The 22,068-nt window shown below is 40.9% G+C and overlaps 1 long non-coding RNA gene across 1 annotated transcript in view; it reads left to right on the top strand.

Annotated features, from left to right (window-relative positions):
* Nucleotides 1–12,165: 12,165 nt before the first annotated feature.
* LOC112557504 overlaps nt 12,166–22,068 on the top strand; it is a 41,934-nt gene continuing 32,031 nt past the window's right edge. The window contains exon 1 of the long non-coding RNA XR_003097961.1: nt 12,166–13,961. This is a non-coding gene — a long non-coding RNA (uncharacterized LOC112557504). The remainder of the gene's footprint in view (nt 13,962–22,068) is intronic.

The following is a 22,068-nucleotide window of genomic DNA, read 5'->3' as shown; positions in this document are numbered from 1 at the left end:
AAGGCAGATTTATGGGACAGACTAGCCGTGATGGAATTCTCGGCGAAAACGGTTGCAGCCCCTGAAGGAAGCCTGCGCGACAGCTCCTGTGCGCAGACGTAAGGTTTGGGCCGGCGTGGGCACGTCTTTGTAGTGACAGTCCGCCACGGACAGGGCGGCATCACCAGAACTTCTCGAGATAGGCCTGCAGATGGAGGAGCAGGAGGAAGTGAAGGAGACCAAGAAGGTCTGGGGCCTGTCAGACGATCCAACGTGGCGCGTGCGCCCAAACAAGGGTTCCCCGCCGAACTTTAACGGCAGCGCCGTGCGCCGAGGCGTTACGGTTGTCATGGCAACCACATCCTCAAAAGCAGAGAAAACATTCTCTGGGCTAATTATATTATTCTTTTCTCCATCCATTATCCTAGTCACTTATAATCGTCAGATACCATAGACATACCTGACCATTTTTGGAAGCCGGTAAACGATTATCGTCAAATAATGTTCGTTATTTCTTCGACATTAACAAATGTATTATCGCTGTTATCTTTGTCAATGCTAATGCAATTCGTATCTCATTTCATTGTATATGCCTGTGCACGCTATTGTTCAGAAGGCAAAAAGTTCCATATCCTGGAAACAAGGATCCTACCCATGTCGTCCTGTCCAAGACGAAGCTGCACCATCTTTAACCTTTAACCCATTCCTATAAAACCTTGCAGGTGTGCAGAGAGATTTTTCACAACCACATACCCGTGCTGGCCTCGAACCAGCAACCTTTTGCCCCACAGTGAAGAGCATTATCTATCAGCTTATGAACCTTCGCCATGATTGATGAGCGCGAATATTGTAGGATGTGTATTGTGGGTTCATTTAAAGATGTTCCTGGGTATTTTTTTATTCATTCTGTTTTTCTGTGTGTCGGTCTTTCCTACTCTCTCTTTCAAAACGAAAGTTGTCCTGAAGCATCAGCAGGAGGAAAGGATTTTGGAATTCCGCCTTCAACAAGCCTGCAGGGTTCCACAAAAAGGAGCAGAAGTCTCTCAACGGGCCATTCGCATTTTATGTGGAGTAGGACTGTCAGGCGATAGGAAAACTCTCCATTTTCATTAGAGCGAAGCCCATCTGTTTAGCCCCGCAACAACTTCAAGTAGCACAATTGACAGTGATCGAGCTCCGCAGTCACCACGTTTCTCAGGGGCCATAATCTAGTTGCCACCTAGATTTGTCTCCCCACCTCTCGTGTTCTCACATTGTAATGAAATGCAACGTTTGTTAGGTCTATTAGTCGTAATTCTTTTCCTCCAGACTTTTTAACAGTCATTTCTTGAAGTTCATGCAGGAAACTGGAAGTTTCTCTCTTCATCTATCTCTTTCTTGTCCGCGTTTTTTTAAAATAAATTTTATGCTCAGCAGAATATTTTTAGAAAGATATGGTTTGCTCTGCGTGAAGTCATCTCGAGTTTTCCTATTTTTAGAGTTTACATCCTGCAGGGTTTCGTTTAGTCTCGGGGTAGAATATTCTCAACCACCCTGTACCTTTAAATGCTTCTGTCAGCTACCCTGGCCATTTCGTCTTTCTCTGGAGTATAATCTCTCGGAGCATGACAACAATCGGCGAGGATTCGGTCTTAACTAGAAAAATAATCCCTGCCTCCACCGACTCGATGTTTCTTCACCTCGGTAATCGTCCGGCCCTCTTAATGATCCTTTCGGTCTTTAGTGGAAATTTAGTGGCGATCTGTTCGTGAAAAACAGCCCTGCCAACACTTTGTATAGGGAAGTGTCAGTCTAAGACGATACACAGAGGCCTGCCATATTCGCACACGCCACCCAAACACGCCGTGGCTGCTGCAGCGACTGCCACTCGCCTCCTGCTCCTTGCTGCTGCAGCTGCTGTTGCTGCATGGTTGTAGGAGTTAGTGGTGGTGGTGGCGGCGAGTGGCGTGTTTACTACACGTGTTCTCCATACAGCCTACGGATGGCGTCAAGCAACGGCCGGGACGTTTACAGTTCTGTTGCTGCGCTTGCCTCTAATGGTCTCCACGTGGCCATGAGGGTTACGCCATATTTCACGTCCGTCGTCATGGCAGCGGGTCAAGAGTCGGGGTATTCCCGCAACCACACAAGACGTTGCTAGTCTGGATGTAACAAGGATATCCGGTTCTGGGACCTTGACGACCTCATACTCATGTCTTACTCAACTTTTATTTATTTTTCTTCTGATGTTCTTTAGTTAATTCTCTCTGTATTTGTTAGAGAACTCTTAAAGTCCAATAATTTTTTTTAAAAAAACCTTCATAATGGAAGTTATATCTAAGCAATATTTACAAAGACATCAAAGAACATAAGAGTCATGTTTTCAGCTTTGACAAAATCAAGTTTTTGGAGTTCATTGACACTTTTGGTCTCACCAAGACCTCAGGGACTTCTACTGGGACATGCGAGGACAAACATTACCTTCGGCACTGGAGGCTTGCTTTTTCCAGAGTGCTGATATTATGTTTCTCTTCAAATGACCCGTTTGAGCTTGCTACAAGATACCATTTCCGCAACTCTAAGTGAATAATCCCATTCCCTTTTCGAGATCACACATGAAAGTGGACAGAAAGGGAGCTTAACTTCGAGTTCTCACGAACCTCCATGGACGCGCTAATCCTCACCTTCCCCATAGACTGTAGTTGTGACGATGTAAGAAAATCCACCTACACGTGCGATGTCAGTATTTTGACCTCTTTAGGTTCATGGTCACATCTTGTATCTCAAAAACGGAAGGAAGGTAATGACTAAGATTTCGGGGAAAACAGGGGTCACGTATTTCAGTCACACTGGTCACGTGAAAATGAAATTTCAGCGTTCGTTTCCGACGGGATCGCTCATGTCACAGATATTTCAAGATAACATTATGTTTTAAAAGTTGACCTGTAGTATGTAATACTAAAAGACGGCAGATCGGCAAGCATAAAGATTATGATTATCTTTAGGGGCAAGAAAAAGCTGTGATAACTCTTTTCCATGTCTTCTCACTGAAAAACTAGAAGGTAAGGGTGGAAAAAAAAAGGAAAAAAGAAACAGGAGAAACCAATATTGTCGACAGCTCTTTCTCTTCTCTCTCTCTCTCATAGAAAAAGTAATAAACTAAAGAGGAAAAAAAAATAGAATTGGAACTTTTCTCGCCGTAAACAATTCCAGCCATCCCGACGAGGTTCGCGATAATTTTGTGGAATGTGGAGAGACTCCTGTAGATTGCGAATGCGGCCCGTGGAGGGCTGAGATAGGTTCCTTGCTGATATCAGTCTTCCAATGCGCGTCTGCAACACGAGCCGTGTAATCGGAGGATGCGAGAAGAGACGGCGAGGTCTAGCGAGCTGTCGGTGCAGGAGGAGAACTTGCAGATAGTACCTCTAAGACACAACCATCTTTGAAACTGGTTTGCTTGGAATCGGCCATGTCTTGACATTTCTTGACCAATCTTGGAGAGGGAATAATGACAGCTCATCGTTGTCCATGTGTAGAACTAGACTGTTGTCTAAAAGCCAGTGGATTTGAAATCGAGAGCGCCTTTGAAAAGATGCACCAGTGTTATTACACTATAATGCAGCTTTTGAGTAAATCTTCCGATAAATGCAAAAAAACAAAATTCAAATGACAGTGTAACATTCTATGATAACTTTACTTACATCGATACAGATAGTCAGACAGACGAAAAAGGAAGAGGATAAGTACTGTAAAAATCTACAAAACCTTGTCTCCACATCGAACATCTCTTCCCATAGAATCATTCCAGCAAAATACAATATTTTTCTCAATTTTTTTTTCCAATCCTTATTCTGATATGCATTAATTTGTTGGCCTTCTACATTTAAGTCTTTATCTCAACTCTCGAACGCCGGACAGTCTCTCCTGAGGAAAAGTCCTCCTATGCAGTGAGAAGTTTTCACTTTAAAAACAATAAGAGATATGGAAGAGCTGCTCATTTATCCCTTGCTAAGTAAGAGAGGAATAATTAAGTGTGTGAGTTATGTACCCTTGGACGATGAGGTCAGCCACGCACGAAATGTGCACCACCTGAATTATCTACCTTTGGTTAGTCCCTCCCGTTACGAACAAGAATTTGCGATAAACCCCAATCGGGTTATCGGAACTGGAAGCAGGAAAATGAACTCCATGACGAGAGATGCTTGTTGTCTGCTGCACACGGCTCCACTCTGCCGGAGTTCTGTTGATTACACAATGCACAGCGCTACTAAAATCGATGCAGCATTTACAAACACCTCGTCATCCTCATCTTCCAGGGGAGAGAATCCTGTGCTGCGTCTCTGCGGCAGTGTGTCGGAGGCTGGTGAGAAAATTGTTTTCTTATTTCGGCTGCAGCAGCGGCAGGCAAGTGACTTGTAGCGGAAAGTTGATGCACGTTTAGGGGAAACTACTCTGGCATCATCAGGGAAGGGACCTAATTGTAGAAGCACGAATGTGGAAAATGGATTCACGGCAAAATGTTTCGGTGAAAGCTCTGCCAGCGAGGAGAGGTGACGGCGCGACTCATAATTGTAATAATGAAAAATGAAAGAAATTGAACACAAAAAAAAAAAAAAGAAAGAAAGAGTGGAGAGAAAGAGAAGAATGAAGCAGAAAGAAAGAACGAAATAAAGAACGAAAAAAAAGAGAGATTTAAATAAGGGGGGAAAAAAAAAAACAGAAACAGAAGGAATGAATGAGAATGAAAATTATCAGAAAGATGAAGAATCGTGATATCACTTCAGATGGCTCGGCAGATAGATGTGTGTGCGTGTGTGTTCTATCCGTCTCAAAATTCTCTTTTATTTTGCTTCCACTTCTGTCAATCAGCCTGAGAATTCAAACACTCCAATAACTGATGCCATTAAAGCTCATCCAGTTGTCGGAAAGGATTCTTCTCGGTGTCTTGTCAAGTCATTGTCTCAAACAACATAGAGACTAAACAAAATAAATAAATAAATAAATAAAATAAAATAAAGCCATTTCGACTGTCTTCAGACATGACGATGCTAACTTTAGCTTTTCGCCCAGGCATCTTGACCGAGGCTGACAATAATATGGCGCATGCGGGATGCGCACCTTCCTCCATTTGTAGTTCGTCCCTTCGCCCTCGCCTTCTCTCGCTCTCTTCCTGCTCGTCAGTGCGTCTCGCACGTTCCCAAATTGCATTTTCCTGTCCTCTGCGTGCGCGCTTGCAATAAAACGCTGCCTCATTAAAGCCTGTTAGGAGGACCTCATCTGCGCATGTCCAGATCTATCACTTGCTGTCACCTTTCTCAGGAATGGTGCCGCGCAAAACTGAAAGTTCTGTTGTGGCCACGGACGCATTAATTTTCAATTGCATCAAAATATTCATAACTTCCAAAGATGAAATGCATAAAACTCCTTGTTGGGTTTTTTTCTGTCAGTCCATGTAAAATTAAAGTTCATCCCAAACCGGAAATGACGTAACAAGGAGCCGGCCGATAATAAAATGGAGCAAACTTTCGTTAGTGAGAGCTCTTGCAATATTAGAGTTCGATTGGATTGTTTGATTGATTGATCGATTAACCTGATACATGTAAATCACGCAGTTGTCTCCCTTTTTTTAGTATTATATATATATTTTTTTTTTGTTGTAAGAGCACCGTGTTTAAAACTTTAATAAACTGTGGGCTGGCGCTTGCCTGGGTGTTTCTGTGGGGTGGAGGATCACTTTTCAACACCCGGCACGGATCGTTCACCCGGCTTCAGATCTTGTAACCGGACTGATGCTGCGCCCGCCATGTTGAAGAGAGGACCTGTCCGCTGACTGAAGTGACAATTGATGTAGGAGTGCTAGTCAGGAAGTGACGACTTGTAGCCAATCAACGGCTGGTGTTAGCGGACCTCGTCCCTCGAGCAAATGATACGTGAAGTGCTTTTTCTTTCCTTTTTTTTTTTAATTTTTCTTCTCGTCCTTGGCTCTGATTGCGGCGGCCAAGAGTTTCATTTAGTGACTCAGAGAAGAGTTTCTGTTAATTCGTGTAACAACCAGAAAAAGAAAAATTCTAAATATAACCTTGTTAGATGTCGGTCTGTTAGGTGTCTTTGGCATTTTATCGCCTTTTTTTTTTCTTCTTTCTTTCTTCCCCTTCCCCCATACACTCCTTCCACTCCTCCTCCTCTGTTAATTGTGAGGATGCGCCCCGGGTGGAAAGCACGTGCAAGCGTTTGGCAGTTCGTTCAGGCATGCGCAGTCCGCCTGCGCGCACGCGTGTGCGTGTGCATGCCAGCATTTTATGCGAACAGGATGAGAGTGGTCGATTAAATGACGGAGCTCGGAGGAGGAGGATCGAGTTAAAGCGACGATGGGGGAGGGGCCTCATCGATCGGGATGGGCACGTGCATGGGGTGGAGGTGAGGCAGAAAGGGAGACAAATTACAATCAACTCGTTCTCTCGCTCCCTTAGACCCAGGCGCCCGCCTCTCGTGACGTCAAAGTGTCAGAGGTCATGACGTCTGACCCAGCATGTGATGCGTTTGCGCGCCCTCTTGTGCCAAGAACATTAACTCTGTCCCAGACTAAATATTGGTCTTTCCAACGCGGGCTTTAACTACAAATTTTGGGGGTTTTTTTGAAGGGGAGAGGGGGCTTGCCTTTTGCGTAGACACCCTTGCCGAGGTTTTATGGGAGCAGGCAGTATTTATTGTATTATAGAAATCGTGTTACTAACGCGTGAAAATACCACAGCCAACCAATCACTGAGCAGGGAGGTTGTAGTATCCACGCCAATCATAACAAATGGAAAAATTTTGAAGATGGGTGAACCGCGGAACAAAAAACAAAACAAAAACCCGAGCAAAATTATTAATTTCTTCGTCTTTTTTTTTTAAATTTCTCTCTTAATCTGTCTTTCGAATTCGTCGTTTTTGAGTCTTTCTCTCTTCCCACCTCTGTCTGTCTCTCCGTCCGTCTGTCTTTCTGTCTCTTTGTCTGTCCGTCCGTCTGTTTGTCACAGAAAGAGAGAGGGACAGAGAATGCAGACTGATAGAGTGTATAAGTTTTATTTTCTGATGCAGTGAGTAGAACTACTCTGTATCTCTTGGCCCATGCCCTGTGCCCTTCTGCCCTGTTCCTTCACACCAGGCTGTCTCTTCCGTCTCTCTCATATCACGTGCTTGACGTCTTCCACAAGACTTTGTGATAATATTCATCTCCGTGATTTCCCGGGAGACGTTATGTTGTCCAATGATGACCACGTCAGTCATTTATATCTTTACTTCGTCTGTCTTTCCCGTGCTGTCTGTGGAAAGCAGAGTTAAAATTTATCTAGTCTGGATTCGAGACAAATTTCTTTATCTTTAATGTGTTTATCTCTTATTTCCCTATTTAATCATCTTTCTTTCTTTCTTTTTCAAACTATTTCCAATAATTCTTCTTTCATATCTACTTTTTTCTTTGTTTCTATTGTTTGTTTGCTTTTTCCCCTCTGTTTCTCTTTTCCTCATCTCAAATGTGTGATTTAAAGATGACGTATTTAATTCAGTTGAAGATCATCCTTCCTATCCTCGGACTTTTCTTCAAAGATAATTAAGTCAGCAGAAGACACTTCATTCGGCCTCCTTCTAAGTAAGCAACCGTACCTCAAACAGGGGGACACACCACTGAGCCTTCGCCTCCCCCTTATTAAGTTAACGTGGCGAGGAACCCAACAATGCCCGCAAGACACATAAAAACCGTTTTAAATTCGTCGCCATGGTAACCTTTGTCCGAATTTTACAACCTTCTTGTCCATCCAGAAGGTTTGAGGTTCGATTCCTTGTCTTGATGCTGGTGACGCAGTGTGTAAATAAAGCCAAAGGGGCGGTGTCCTGTCAAAATGTTCCAGATGAATCACATCTGCTGGAGGACAATGATCTGTCCCATTTCTCACATCTGTAGCTAAATCTTTGACCTGTAGAAAATTAAACAAAGCGTGGTGCGGATGTAAATATTAAGAAGAAGAGGGTATCGTTCAAACTTCATACCACGATGTTCAAAAATGTTTGGATTATTATTCTAGCAAAAACAAATGATAAAATTTTGGCGAGACAAACCTCTGAAGTTGGAGGTGGGTTTCTTTTTTCTTTTACTGAGACGTTTTTGAAAAGCCATGGTAGAGTGACGATGGTAACATTTTATCAAGAAAAGTGATAATATTCAGCAAAAAGTAGTGTTTTTCCATTATGGCAAGATTTTATTGACAAATGTAACACAGCAGCTGAAATAGTCCATCAAGTGTCTTTTTTTTTCGTTGCCTTTTTTCACCTCACCCCAAATATTTGGGAAACATTTGGCATAAATAACAGTAGGATACGTTAAATGACAGATTACAGAACATTTTCGAGTTTTTATCATATTATGAAACTGGCAGAACGTACGTTGAGTATTTTAATTTTAGCTTTTAATTTCTAGTTTTAATTTTGGCGACACTTTTCTTCTTTGCTATTGAGAAATTATCGTTGGCGATGTCAGAATTTCTTTCTCCTTTTTGAGTATCGCTACAGCAGAAGCAACTTTTATTTTCTTTTTAAAAACGTCTCATACTCTGAAGTAGTGCAGTCAGGGGTGGTAATAACATAGTAAAGTAAAATTCTCTTCCATTTTATAACATGTCTTGTAGTGTCTTTCAGTGCAGTTTTACCCTTTTCATGTTTTTTCTTTCCCCACTTCATCTTTGATGGATTGACTCCTATATTATTAGAATATTTCAGCGTATTTTTCCACTCGAACTTCATTTAATTTATTTCTGTATATTTTTCTTTTTTTTTCTTTTTTTTTTACATCAGGATTTATAATTTTATGGACACTAACCAGCATTTTTATATATATTATCTTCGAACCAAATGGTACACAAATTGTGAATGTAAATGGGAAAAAAAAGTGTAGGATATTTGATGGTGCTATATGCGTATTGGTTGCTTTGTTGTTGTTTCTTTGTGTTGATTTGCTAATGTGATATCATGCTTTGCTTGTTTTCATTGAATCTATTATTGTGTACATTTCGGTAAACATTTGACTGCAATTTTAGTTGTTGGTGCTTACTGTGATATACTGGCTGTTTTAATTTGAACTCCCAACTGAGACACATTGTGTCTTTTTTTTTCAAATAGAAATTAATTACTTATTGAATTGGACTGTATTTCTATATAGGTGTACACTATCTACCTTTGTCCATACAGCGCCGAGATAAAATAAAACATGATACACCTGGAGTACCCATGATTCAAGCGTGACGTAACCTAGGTTACTATCTGCCATTAACGCCCCAGTGGCTCCAGTCGACTGCAGGTAGGTGAGATCGTCATGCGGTATTAAGATACTCTTGATTGAAATATACTGTGTTCCTGTGATACTTTGCGTCTGGGTTTCTTTGTACCCTTGAATGTATTATAAAAGGGTGTAGACATACACAAACTCTAGAATTTAATGTCGCCGATCTGGAAAGATAACTAGAGGCAGTCATCACTTCATTTATTTTAGGAAGAGGAAGATGACGATGATTAACAGTATAGAATTAAGGTCGGTCAGGTTGTTCTTGCTCTGAAGCTGTAGATACGGTGAACTGTAAGTGGCTCCACTGTGTATAATGTACTTCGTATACCTACGTCCTTCGACTGTCTTTAAACTGATAAATCAGTACATATTAGGTGCCATCTAGTCTGAGGTTCTCAGAGTACAACGAACAACTGATCTTTTCCAACAATCAGGATATTGCAGGAAAGCCCTCATCATGAATGTATAACATCTATATATTTCAATGAGCCCTTGGAATAAATAAAAGTTCACCAAATTTATTTATTTGACATTTGTAAATCTCTATCATGTATAATGTGTGTGTATTTTTTCCACTTTCTAACGAAAGTGTGATAAATAAATAATCACGAATAAACTTTTTTTTCTCTTGTTCCTTCATTTCAGCATAAGCTACGTACTTCTGCTGATTGTTTTTGTTATGAAACTTTTTCTTTCACTTGCCCGGGGCTTTGACACGAATTTTTAAGGGCTACCTATTGTCTTTCAGGGCGGTGGGATTGATATCTTTAAAATAGATAAACATGAAAGTATTCACTGCAATATGAATATCAAAAAGTAAGATATTAAGTGTATATTTATTGTGTGTTTACTGTATATTTAGTACCAGTTTAGCATATATTTATTGTAAAGTATTTACCCGTGATTAGTTGACTGGCCTGGAAGATTGCAGAGCTGCTTGGATAGTTTGTGATGTCAGGCTTTCATGAGTGCAGGGTTGGATACCGTTGAAATCCTCAAAGCACTAGCTTCAAGCAGGAAAGGAGAGGAAAAGAAGGGAAGTGCGAAAGAAACTTCTGGAATAAAAACAACATAAAAGCGTTTTCGATCGACGAGTAAGCCGCGGAAGTGCGCATCTTGAGAGGCACGAGCTAACTTAAATCACGGATCAAAAGCTGAAATGCTTCACCTTCAAACACGCCCCATACCATTCCAAGCTGGCCACAAGTTTCATGAAATCGCCACAGCTCATTCTGACCATGAAACGGAGAGCAAATATGGCGGGGAGGTTTTACGACCGAGCTCTGCGACACCTAGCGGCATAAAACTAGTGACGTCATGGAAATTAAAACCCAAAGACAAACTGGCACATGTGCGCGCAGTCTCTCTCTTTCTCTCTTTTTCTGTCTGTCTTGCAAGCACACAACGGGACGTACACACGTGTACACACTGACACAGGCGCACGCGCACACTCACTCACACGAGAGAGTGAGAGAGAGAGAGTGAAAGCACAGAGAGAGAGACAAAGACAGAGGAAGTATAAACTGAAGAATAGGGAGAGGGTTTTGGAAGGAGGTGGGTTGACACCTTAAAAATATGGCGTCCTTCCTTCCTGGATGCTGGTTCAGAGGCTGGAGAAGTGGTTCAAGAACATGTCAACTTATTTAATCTCAAATGCGTGTGTTTTTTGCAGCGTGTTCGTTGGTGTGTGCATGAAGTAGACAGGGGTCAAAGAACACGAGAGCTTGTCTGGTGCATGCATGCATGTTCGTGTGCTTGGATGTCTCGTAAAAACAAGAGAATGAAATCGAATCTCAAAGACACTGGACGTGTCCAAACTGCACTGCCAAACATGAGTCACTGCAGAGTGCTGGGATACAATAGGAATCAAGACAGAATTAAACCAAAATGAAGCCAGAACACCATGCCAGGCTTGTAGTTCACTTTCGTGGGTGGTTTTCGTCTGAAAGCCAGTACCAGTCGCTTCCTGCTGCTGTTCATAAAACGACAATGAATGGAAAGATGTCCACCTACTCGCTGGGCCAGAAACTCAACCCGTGGATTAGAGTGGTCGGCGGTTAGAGTACATTGTAATCCCTGCGGAAGTTAGACAAGATTCACTTAGATTGGTCATGCTAATAAATTCACGACTAAAATAGGTTTGCTATATACTTGGTATTCAAGTTGATATTTTATGTCCTAAACGCTTTATATTACCATTCAAGTGCTATTGTATTTGAAAATACAAAATAATTCCGTGAAGATAAAGAAAATGTGACAGCTAATGACTAAACATGCAAATATTTGCCTTGTATTTTGCCTTGTAAAGCAAAGGTTGATTGTCTTATTCAAATCTTACATTCAAATTCAAATTCAAGTCAATTAAGTAGGGAGTAGCTGGAAGTATCTGCATCTAAACCATGTCACTCCTCCTCTCTTTTGCCTTCTGCGCTGACTACCCAGAACAAGATGTCTGTGATGTGTTTGGCTTCTTTGTTGGCTTCTGGCATGACTATTTCTGTGAACTTCTCTTCCCCTACATACAGCTCCGCTCTTTCTCTTATGACAGAATATGTCTCGTTCTTGTCTCAAGGCCTTCAGACCATATTCCTTCGTGAGCTTACATTTCTTGGATGGCCTGGGCTAACTATTCTGTTTGGTTCAGTGTTCTTATATTCCACTAACTAATAGGGATCAGTTTTTTGAGTGAGAGCAGGTCGGCTGCCAAGTTGGGAACGTCCTTCTGGAGTTGGTCTTCAGCCATCAGAACTCCAGGTACCTGGTCTGCCTCTCCACTGTCACCGTTTGATGGATTTCTTTGGTTTCAGTGTCCGTAACTTTGTACAGGATGGATTGTTAGTCCATTGCCCAATACCTTACAACCTGGAGGATCGTGGACCACTCTTTGTCTGACTAACCCTTGATCTGTCTGAAATTGGTGACCCTGACGGTAAGTAGTGCTCCCGTTGGTATAGTTCCTAGGGCCATCAAAACACTCAAGCCCCCTGAACATGGAAAGGTAGTCCATCAAGGGAGCCTGAGCATGAGTATGTTCATCATGTTCGTCTTACTTTGACACCTGTTTAAAGGAAGTGTTTTCACTGCAAGTGCATCTTGTTCTAGTCTACTTGCGCCAATGTTATTTCCTTCCCCATCAAAGTTTCGTAGGTATCACCTGTCACCGACCACCGACTCCAAACATTAAAAAAATTATTAGTATTTGGGTGGCAGTGGGATAGGGGAGTGTAAGATGAGTTAATCGTCCATCCAGCTCATTTCGTTTCATCTCCTTTTGTCTCTTTGACCTCGTCCATCTCTCTTCCACTTCCACCTCCCTCTCTCTCTTTCTCTCCTCCCCGTGTACTCACAATAATTGCACGCTCGCACGCACTCACGCGCACACTCACGTCCATTCGCGACCGCCACCCAGGCCGGCTCGTCCTCCACTCGAACCACAGGCGGCCCGAAAGGTAAAAGGGTCACACAGCCAGGCTTACAGGGAAGGGACGAGGGGCAGTTAAGCGATTTTACATCTCCAGTTGATGTCTCTTCGCCGTCTGTTATATCTCCTCTTGCGGCTTTTATTTCCTCCCTTCATCTCGTCACGTTACCGAGTCGGGTCTGCCTTTCCTTCCGTCCGAACCAGATGGGAGGGAGGCCGAATATGCCAACACGAATGACTGTTTAATTTGGCCCAACAGTCGCTTGCCAACTCTGCTATTGCCGGGTGGGTGGGTGGACTCACATTTGCTTCAGCTTTCGTGCAGGAACCCCACCTCTCTATCCCCCACCAACCCCCTTACTCCCTTCTTCCGACCGTCTGTTATTGCCTAGACATAAAAAATTATATTGTCGTATCTCACAGTACAAAAGCTCGTTTTTGCTGGCTGGCTCTCCTAGCAGGCTTTGTCCATGCAGTTTCTCCTGCATCCGTTGGGGGATTTTTCAACTACAGGCGCGGCTACTCATTTAGGGGTGAGAAAAAAAAGTAGTAAGGGTGGGAAGAACGAAAGAAGTAAGGGTGGACGGGTGGATGGAATAAACACCAAGAAAAATTCTCTACTGAGCAGTCGCGGGGACCAAGATTATCGAGCACGTGTCGTCACACTTCTGTTCCGGCGCTAAATACCCGGAGGACCTGGCTGCTTCTTCTTATGCTTCTATTATTGTCTCTTTTAACCACCCGAGAGCGCACCGCCGTTGGGAGGTGCGAGTGCAAAGCGTTCAAATAAGGATTACACTCAATAGACTTCGTCTTGTGCCGGAGCAAGGGTCTTGCAGCGGTGTCTTCAATGTCGGCGACAGGACGAAGCCGACTCAAAGACTTCAAAGACCATTTCAAAGCTGAGGTGCGCTACCTGGCGGGGATGTGAGGAATGTATACAAATTGTGCATTTTCCGCTTTTCTTTTCGGGGGAGAGAGAGAGAGAAAGAAAAAAAAATCTCTTCCGGTTCGAAATTCTGTATTTTCAGGAAAGAGGGAAGGGGAGAGAAAAGTGAGAGACAGAATGAACTCAATACTGAACAACAGAAATGCCCGTGCATTCAAGAATGGTTGTAAGTTATTCCCCCTTCTTTTTTTCGGGTTCGGAACTAAGAGAGACGATTAGCGAACTTCAAACCGCGGCGCAGTGCTGTGCCATTGAGCAACCCGGCGTTCCGCTCACCTGGATGACTCGGCAGGCGACATCAAAGAGATTAGAAACAGGTAAGGCGCTCTTTCATCTTGCCGACTCCACCTTCAGTTTTGTATCGCCACATCGGCGTCGTTTAGCCTCGAATGCCTGTCCGCGTTATTTAAATGACACCACCACAACCTTTGCCCCACTGCCAAAGCATTTATACAACGGAGGTACGGTTGGCTTCTGTCGTTCTACCGTTAGCCTTCTCCTCACTAAACAACAAAGAGAGTGATCCTGCCGACGTCTGGAATCAGGCCTGAAGAAGGGAAATTGGGGAGGAATTTCTTGTTTCTTGTTTCTGTTCAGTTACATTTTTTTTCTTCCTGAAATCGGTCTATTACCATGTGGGTAAGAATTTACCCTTTATATATATGTATGTGTGTTTGTGTGCTCTTGTTGGTTTTTCTGTGCTTTGATCTCACGTTGAAATTCGACCCTCACTAACATTCCATTTAAATAATTGTAATACAAGAAACGATAGTTCCAGGTTTATGAAGAAAAACAAATATAGACACATAGTCTATTAAATTTATTTATCTCTGATTTTTTTTTTTTTCATTTTTGTGAAAATTTAATACTTCAACAATTTTAACTTAATTTCTTTGTTACTGGGTAAAGATGTTAGTATTACATCATCTTACATATTTGGAATGGTTTTCATAATAACCACTACTTTCTGCTCACTTTGTGATTGTAGTGGTTGTGTGTATCTGTGTCTGTATTGGCGTCGAGTGCTGATGCCATGCCAAATTCAAATAAATTTGCTCCGATTGTTAAAATGGGAAAACACAAATCGACTTTTCCGAAACCAAATATAGTTTTGACAGTTTCTGAATTGATGAATTTCAGGAATAAAAACACGGATCTGTAGGCTGGGTGGGAGCTGGTCTTATTGTATACGTGGATCGCATCCATTTAGCCAACAATGAAGCCAATGGCGTATTAAACAATCATGCCATCGACCCGCTGCGCGCTGCTTTGACAAGAAATAGTCCAGGAGCCTGGAGAGCAGTTTGTTTATTGAGCCCATCCTCCGTCAGCCCTCTCCCCTCCCCATTTCCTCCTTCCATACATACCCTCTCCCCGCACCCCAGACCATTCCAACCCCTCCAGTTTGGAATCAGAGTTGTCTTTCTTCTTCGTCCTCAACTTCGTTTTCCTCATTTCAGCGGCCTTTTTGTTGCCCCGTGTTCGCTTTTTCAAACACCATTGAGAATTGGCGGCGGGTGCTCTCTGTGGGCGACGTTGACAATGTTCGCGACTGAAAGAAGACTCTGTTCCCTCGTCCAAGGCGGCTTTTCGACTTTTCATCGTCAACTGAAATCGCTCAATGACAAGCGACAAGAGCGTCTGGTCTCCCCACAGAGGGCGACTGAATGTGGCGACTCGGGGCGTCTTGTCGCGTTTTGTCGGAGCATCGAGGATTAAAAGATGAGATTGAACACAGGAGGAGCTGAAGCAGGCGGTGGCTTTCCAATGGGCCGTGTAAGTGCGGGTGAGTTACCCCTACCCGTCACCTCTTGCTGCCGGGCGTTTGAAAGCGGTTGGCGCCAAGCGGAGAGAATCGTGGACGAGGACATTAAAGAGGTTGGACGTCAGTAAGTCCAGCACGTGGCCACGAAGCGAATTTCCCGCGCTCACATCACAACCCGATGAACACTTCTTCCTCTACAATGTTTCTCATCTCGAAGGAACATAAACGATGGTCTATAGGATAAATTCTCACAAAATTCTCAGCAACGAAAACACAGTCAACATGCGCCTGTTGTGCTCTTGGTTTCTTTGTGGTCTAACTGTTCTTAGACGGGTACTCTTTCACACTTTTTGTGTCCTCCCCCCTCCAACCAACCACATTCAATTGTTCCTCTTTTCGTTGCTTTGTCACATTCTACCCCCACGTCCTCTCTTTCTCTGATATGTTCTCTGTTCCATTCAGTTCTTTGTATCTTCGTCTTTATCAACAAACATTATCAGATACCGTAAAAGCCGCAGCTCACCTTGCTGAAGTCCCAAGTGATTTCCTCTGTTCTGTTGGCAAAAGCAAATTCTATGGTAGCTTTGATAGACGTTGGTTGCTTTATTCGTTTTTAATGCGGTCATCCGGTGCAAGGCAGTACGAGTCCAGGTGCAGGGATTTTGATTGGTAAGGAATGTTCGAAATCGTTTATCGGTCTTTATCAAAGGCAAGGAGTGTGCAAAGACTCTATCACACAGGAGTCCACCAATATTTGGGAAAGAAAATCAGGACTGAATGGTTCTGATGCAAATAATGAATAAAATACAACGCCTGAAAGTGAGCGTGGATTCTGTGCTGTAATAACTATAGTCAGAGGGACTGTTTATAGTTGTCACTTGGGTCTTCTAGTCTCATTGTCCTTTGACTTCACTTCTCACCGGAAGTACGATTAACAATAAATAAGTGTATATGTGTGAAATTACAGATCTTTAAAGCACTTATACATAAATGTGCTTATTTTACGATGAATTTACTTTCATGTATTTGTGCGTGTGTGTGTGTTTTGGGTTAATGCTTGTGTATTTATGGGATTGTTTATGTTTCTGTACATATATATGTTTACTTTTTTTCTCCACAAAAATAAATGCTCGCTCTATCTTTTAAAGCAAAAACAGTATCTTCATAAAAGAGAATTGAGTAGAAAAAATAAGAAGAATATTTTGTTGTCGGACTTCTCGCTGTCAGTGTTTCTGAAGGAAAGGAAAAGGATGCAGGCATCCCAAGTTCTAGTACCATCTTCATCCTGTTTTATTACGTGTGGTAGTGGCATAGCAAGTCTTTCTGGATGGACATCTTCCGGACAGTTTGAGAAGACTTCTCATGCTAACCCATTCTTGCAAACTCCTTGCCTAAGGATGCCACCTGAGAGGTCTTCTCCAGAGAGTGTGACACGAGGAAGGTTTCCCTTGTCAGCTTGGCACAAGTCTCGGAGGAGTTTAGTGACAGCACTGACTGTCAATGGCCGGCAGCCGCTGCTTACAGGCAGACTCCTATTGTTGAAATCTTCCTTCCGTTCTTATGGTCGGCAGGGAGGAGCAGACCGTGTTAACACCACCGCGGAGGGTGCAACACCTGGCACGTTGGGGTGTCATCGATCGTCTGCTCATGTTTAAAAGTGCAGTTTATTGGGATGTGTACGCCGATCTCAATTTCTTCCTTCCTTCCCCTCTCTTTTACTTCCTTTATTCCCTCCTTTCTTTCTTTCTTTCTTCGTTTCGTTTCTCCTTTCTTTCTTCATTCCTTCCTTTCTTTCTTTGTACTCCAATGCGAGGTGACTAAAAAAAAATCAAACTAGATATTATGGGAGGGTAAAGGAATAAGTCATGTCTGCCACGTATACACGCCAAGAATTACCTTCTGTAATTTATCTCTAAAATAAATCTCTCATTACAACTAAAACATTATGACAAACATCAGTAAATGTCTGAAAAAACAAAATTCTATCTCTTACTTCTGTAATATGCAATGGTCGGATGAACTGAAGTGCTGCATAGGAGATTAGAAGATTGATAGTAGACGTATCTAAAAATAATATGATAAATACAAATGCATGTTTATGTGGTTATACGAATGTATCAGCTTGGATATCATGCTCACGCACGCAAGCACACACACAGACACACACAGAGCAAGCAAGAGAGAGAGAGTACTAAAGAAAAAAGTGTGATGTATAATCTCAAAACACGACGACTGAAGGTTGTCATACATAAAACTCAATCCTATAAATTTATAATTGCTGTTTTTTTCCCGAACAAGAAAACTAATATATCAGGAATAAAGCTCAACTGCATGATTTTCTTATTATTTCTATTATTATATTCTCTGATTATTATTTTAGCTAGTAGCGAACTGAAATATCTTTTATATAATACTCTATATTTATTTATCGGGAGTTGTTGACAAGTTATACACGCAAATAATAAATCATTAAATCACTAAAAAGCAGCAATCCAACAAACAATCGAGCCACTGAACAATAACAATGTTTGTTGGACTGCTGCTTTTTAGTGATTTAATGATTTATTATTTGCGTGTATCCTCTGCTTGTCGTATTTGGGATCTGAAAATAATTGTGATGTTTATTTTCATTATAAGCGCTCTGTAAATAAAATTTACTAGCTTATCTTTTTATTCACTTTTATAACCTATCCAGTATATAAGTATTGCCGCTCGTTGTTCCCGCTGTTAATACAAGACAGAAAGCGAAATTAAACCATGGAATACTTACCTTAACAATTAAATAATGATCAATTGTACATCGTACATTTTTCTCCTTTTGCTTTTTCTTGCTCAAATGTTTGACGGCCCCTTGGTCGTCGAAATTCGTTTTATTGTTTCACTTCTCTTGCATTTTAATCCTGAACAGTTTGATTACTTTTGAGCAATGCTTGCAATTTTTCCCGGTTTAACTGTCATCCGTATAATCATGACTGCAAAGTTTTTGCCAAAAAACCCCCACACAAACAAACAAAAAACAAACAACCAAACAAAACAACAAAAAACAAACAAATCAACAAAAAGCAAACAAAACAAAACCCGTAAATTAATAGATGGTTGAATGACTTCACCTTTTCTCCGCTGCACGTCTGTACAATGTTTACAAAAACCGAATTTTCTTTTCCGGTGAAGACATTTTATTTCTCAAAAAAACTGCGCAAAGAGGAGAATAACATCTTAAAATTTTATCAGATTAGCTCATATCTGATAGGATGCTTTGTACATAATTATAGCTTTTTGCTTGTCGCATTAAATCATCATTGTCTCCTTTTCTTCGGTGCCTTACTGGTCTGATATATTTTATTTTATTATGGTCATGTTATCAGACAAGTGTCTCTTAATTTCAATTGTCATGTTTTTTTCTTACAAATATTTTCTCTATTTGATAGTTCTCTATTGTATATTGTGTGCTGCTAGTTCTCGTGTCCTTTGTTCTGCACGGACCCTGTATCATGTCTTTGCTTCACAGTTTCACATTTACCGCTGTTAGTTTTGCATTTATTCTTATTATTGGCGAATATTTTAACATCTGTTGGCTCATGTGTTTTGTCTTCGTGTTCCGAGTTAATCAAAGTACTGCGATGCTGTTTTTCACTGTCTAATAAGCAAAACATTGTGAATACGACTTCTAGGGAGCTTGTATAATATAGCAAGTAATCTTTGAAATTTTTCTAGTTTTGTAAAATAATAATAATTAAAAAATGGTTTGCAAGGAGGAAAAATAATTAGTAAATAGTTCTAGAATATCAATCTTTAAAAAATAATTTTAGAGGGAAGAATTTAAAAAAAGAAAACTTATATTTTCAGCAAATAACAGCGCATAAAACATATTCCTCTATACAATTACTTCTAGTAAGTCCCACCCGTGCGAAGGACAGAGAAATGGAAGAAAATTATAGTTTGCAAACTTCGTGTTTTGATGTTTTTTGCTGAAACCCGTTTTATAAATCATAAACTTATTCCGACTGAAAGTGTTTTCGAATATGTATAACAGTTTTTCCAGCCCGAATTCTGATCTTATAAATGTCAGCCGTAAAGCAGAAATTACTGAAAACAATTTTGTAATGACTTACATAACTAATGGATATATATTTTCTCTAAGATCATAAGCTGTTTAAAAGTTCGCAAAAAATTAGTGCTCTCTTGTGATCGGAAGCAACCCCTCAAGTGCACTTTACAACTTAAAAAAAACGTACAACGATTTTCACGGACATAATTTTAATGATAAAATGTTTATCTTACTAAGTGGGCATTGCGATCGTAGGATAGTTGAATTAGCATTGCATAGCTTCTCAGATTTTAAAATAAATTAACAGTAATTACTTTCGAGGCTGCTGCCAGACCTGCTCGTTCGTTAAGTTTAGCCATGGAAATGTGGAGGACGTGGCAGGTATTAAACACCAGGACAGAGTATAACTGCTATAGTTGCACCAGGTAGCCTCATCAAAATGTCAGGTAACCAAGTGCTCTTCCCAATCTCTGATATCTCGATAACTTTTTGAACATCTTCACATTGTTAGACATGTATGTCTTTTAAGTCAATTTTTTTTAAATGTGTCATGCATATTTTAGAGGGTGCTGAATGGTCATTTGAAAACTTTAGCTGAGACTGTACGTATTTTGTGCAAGAAGAAAAACGAATTAAAAAATTTATTTAAGATTGTACCTGTTCTCTGGAAGAAAAGAAATTGAGTTGACTATACGAAAATGTAAAATATAAATAAGATAAAACAATAAAGTTTGTTTAAAAAATGGCATTAGATATATTAAGGTGGCTTCCATAATTGTAACTAAATGCGATACATGCTCAAAAAAAACAACAACAAAAAAAAAAAAAAAAAAGCTTGATCACAGATAAATGGTTCCAAACTATCATCATGTGTGTGCAGATCGAACCTTTGTCACCCTGAAGCTTGTGCCCTTCGACACAAGATCGTCCTGGTTATGAATTGCTCTTTTCAGGTGTCAGGCAAAATTCAGAAAATAAATTGAGGTTACTTTATCATTGTCTTTGCTAAAATAATACCCTCTTGATTTATGCGTGGCATCATAAATGTTCTATGTAATATATTTTTTACTGCTTAGCTAATGCCGTAAAATATATCATTTTTGCTCCTCTCTACGTGTGTGTGTGTATGTGTGTCCGCGCGCGTGCGGATATTTCAAATACAAAGGTAAAGCCAAAGCGTATCATACCACTAAATATTTTAAATATGAATTTTACCTTAATTGAAGGCTGTGCGTTGTTACACAAACTCAGCTTAAAAAAAGTTTGAAGAAATTCATCATTCAGAAAATTAAATATTTATTTATTTGTTTATGAAGAACGTATCACTTAGTTTTAAAAAAAATATATCGCTTCTTTCAGTATTTAGCTCTCTCTGTGTCTCTCTGTCTCTGTCTCTCTGTCTCTCTATGTGTGTGCATGCGAGCAAATACCTTCCACTGTATGAACTAAATCAGAGTTCAGTCACTGTAACATTTCCTATTTTCGTTTACTTTAATTTAATGAACAAGTAACAGCTTAAAAATCTCGTTAATGGTTCGAAAACCAGGTTCAGCTTCTAAGACAATAAAACTTCTCTGGAGCAGACGATAGAATACGAGGCTAAACAACTTATTCGTAGAGCAAATTGTGAGACAACGATTTGTGTTTCTAAAAATCCGTAATGGCGTCTCTAAATGCGGATCAGAACAAGATGGAATCGAGGCGCCGTACGCAGAGCACATTTCCGGTTACTGTCGTCCATCCTCCACAGTCACGTGACTTAGTCGGAGCGCTGCGAAGTCCATCATATTCCATCATGGTAACGACGCCTTTTGCTAATTTCTGCGATCTTTTATGGGCGCTCTTTAAGACGGAAAGTCTTCTTCCTCTTCTTGTCAGTCATTCATCATGGGCCGCGAGATTCTCGGCACGAAATCTGGGAAATCACGTGATCTAGCGATAGAAGGGGAGACAAACCGTAATTGTGGATGTACATTGTATCTCTCGAGACATCAGAAGATGGCCACTCTACATCCCTTCCCTTCTCTCCCTGAAAATCTGGAACTGTACAACTCGAAGGTCAATATACAACATCAATCACACAAATACTTTGTGCTTAACAAAAGAAAAGAGTGTTTTAAAGACTTCAACCCCACTCGATGTTCTACCCTGTCATAGAAGAAAAGTGTTGGAATAATAGGCAACGGTTTGTTCAGATATGAAGTCCAGAGTATAATTAGACAGCTTGCTTGTATGTTTGAGGACTTCCATACAAATTTAAAGCTTTGTGGTCAAAGTTTCTGTCATAGGAATAACAGCTTGAGCGATTTCATCTGATTGTTATCATGTTGTTTTACTAATTTTTGTTTACTTGTTTGTTTTCTTTGCTAGATGGCTATTCATCCAATTCAGTTGCAGTCCGTTCCAAAATGGAGTTATAGCTAAACAAAAATATATTGCCGTTATAAAGTGTTTTCAGTTCTGTTTGTCTGACATTCGGATTGTGTAAGATACTGAGTATATACCTTTTTTTTAATTGATATACATTTCTGTTTGTACCTATGTCTCTCCCTTACTCTCTCCAATACACAGGATATTTAATTGATTATTTATTTATTTACTTATTTCCGCT

The sequence above is a fragment of the Pomacea canaliculata genome, linkage group LG2, assembly GCF_003073045.1.
Source record: "Pomacea canaliculata isolate SZHN2017 linkage group LG2, ASM307304v1, whole genome shotgun sequence".
Taxonomy (NCBI): domain Eukaryota; kingdom Metazoa; phylum Mollusca; class Gastropoda; order Architaenioglossa; family Ampullariidae; genus Pomacea; species Pomacea canaliculata.
The sequence above is the reverse complement of the archived record's forward strand: the minus strand, read 5'-3'. Positions and strand labels throughout refer to the sequence as shown.